A 2,500-nucleotide genomic window follows, 5' to 3' on the forward strand; every position below is an offset into this window, starting at 1 on the left:
CCATCCTCTACAGCACCCATACTTACTCTGGGTGCTGGTCGGGTCTGAACACACCACTACATGCTGCACACACGTCGAACGGAGTCTCGACCCATGGGTCAGCAGGCTTTCCCCATCCTTGTATTCCGGGTATGTACACACCCCAGTCAGAAAGGTAGTAATATCTGCTTCCTTTGGTTATATGTCAATTTTTGGGACGTCCCGCAAGGGACGCTCCTGTCTGTGTTCCAAGATTTTGATTTCACAGATGCACTCTGTACCCCCCCCCCCGGTTGTATCCTACCTGTGTTTTGGGGAGCAGTGGACTATTTACATTCTTTGTGTGTACGTTTCCTCTGTTCAGCTTGGGGGGGGGGGTCATGCTACACGTTAGATGTTTCTTGCTTGTGCCCCTCACTTCCATTGGCATAGCCTGTGAACATATGTCATTCTTGTGCGCAGTTTCCTATCATAGCTGTATATCTACGCACACACACACATATATATATATATATATATATATATATATATATATATATATAATGTATGTATGTATATATATATATAAATAAATAAATAAATATAAAACCTCCAGTTACAGTTTCTTACACTTAGCTACTACTTTGCTTAATCTGTGTAGGCAATGCATAGCCCCACGCAAAACGCACTTAAACACGCTTACTGGTGCTTATATATGTTTACTACTGCTCATTTATGCTTAAACCTGCTTACTAGTGCCTTATTCATTATGACACTACCACTTGGATTGAATGACATTAAACATTTCATGCGGTACTCCAGTTCACATTTACGTTATTATGTAGGTTATACAGCAAAAAGATGTATAAATATGTTCATATACACATTCCAAAGGGAAAATTATATGTGCTATAGTGAGACTCTAACAGTGAATGCCAATTCGTTAGGCGGATGCTCTAACCACTACACTACTGACATCAATGTGGACTCCACATGTGTTTTACTATTTTGATGATTTTGATGTGTAAGCTACGCTAAGCCAAGGGCAGCGACAACCAAACACGCTGTGCTTCGCTTACACTTTCAATAATGAAGCAATACAAATAATGAAGCAATACAAATGTAAAATAGGGACACAGGGAATCCAACTGACCCAACTGTGATAGTTCTAGGGATGGGGCTCAACATTCCACTACGTGCTTGTGTGTTTACTACTTTGATTTTATGTTAGTGTTCGTAGACACTCTTGTATGCTTACCACAGACACTGAATTAATTGCTTACTATTGGAGGCGGGTTCTAAATAGTAAGCATTTTATGTTGTGCAACTGTGGGGGCTTGTTTAAGCCTCCGTAGAGCACTTAAACACGCCCCCTGCACTCGCACACGTTTCCGGTGCATGGCGCTGCTGCACCATCTGTAAGGAGGACGCTCGGCACAAGGCTAAAACTGTCCTTGTGCAGAGCTTCAGGAATCCCAGGGAATTTTAATTTAAATTTTCTAACAACTGTGTTTTGGTAGCCAACACTATACTTAGTAAGGTCTTATGTGTCAGGGCAATTCAAATCCTGTATCACAGCTGAAAATAATTATTTCTTTAGTTGCAACAATTTACACCCCCAACATTTCTTACGAATTATACTCTGCAGGGAATTTTCATAATTTACCAGCTTATTACATTTCCAAAAGTGTTTCCAACACACCTCAAGCATTTGCTGTTTACCTAAAGAAAAACTCTTAAATGTCTACTTGGGATAAAAATTAAACCTTTGTGAACTGAATGCCACATACTCGACAGCCATGCCACTGTTCCTTGGAAAACTGCCTTCCCATTCTCCTTTACCAATCTTTTTTAAACTCCTCTAAATGACTCAGAGTCATCATGCAATATTTTGTACTCCCTTCTAACTATTCCCTTAACAGCAGCATCTGTTTTAAACAGAATCTAAAAACTCCAGAGCTGTCCTTTTACTTAGCATTTCTCTATCCCTTTCTCACTGCTTACGCTTTGATATTAGTTCCATGTAGGAAGGTAGTCTTTAATGTTCATTTCAACCTTCTGCGTGACCTTATTCAACTATTACCTTTTCCTCTATAATTATTTTGCTCCCAATACCTCAGTTCCTTTGCTGTTTTTTTCCAGTAATTTCCAGCGCCCTTTTGCATATTATACCCCTATATGCAGTCATCTCCTTTCTCTACTCCCATGTTGGCTTAGTTCTGACTATTTTCAGCTACATTACAAATGCACCATTTTGCATGGTGGTTATTCTTAGACCTACATCCAAAAACCTACTCTTTTCCTTATTTCTGAAACTCTCCCTCCATTTTATCATCCCTTTCCACTTTTAACAGCATTCTGTTTTGTACTTTATAGTTGTGGAAAAATGGTTTGTGCACTGGTGTAGCGGTCAGTGTTGTCACCTCACGGCAAAGGGTTCTCCAGTTAGACTGTCAACTGGGGTACATTCTGTGTGGAGTCTGCATGTCCTCCCTATGTTCACGTGGGTTTCCTCCCATATTCCAAAGACAAATGTCTGGAG

The 2,500-nt window shown here is 40.2% G+C and overlaps 1 protein-coding gene across 5 annotated transcripts in view; it reads right to left on the reverse strand.

Moving 5' to 3' along the window:
- LOC122787700 (2',3'-cyclic nucleotide 3' phosphodiesterase) overlaps positions 1 to 2,500 on the reverse strand; it is a 228,718-nt gene that overhangs the window by 120,067 nt on the left and 106,151 nt on the right. The gene's annotated exons all lie outside the window — the stretch shown is intronic.

Source organism: Protopterus annectens, chromosome 13.part0 (assembly GCF_019279795.1).
Source record: "Protopterus annectens isolate FY-2018-M chromosome 13.part0, PAN1.0, whole genome shotgun sequence".
NCBI classification, from domain to species: Eukaryota; Metazoa; Chordata; order Ceratodontiformes; family Protopteridae; genus Protopterus; species Protopterus annectens.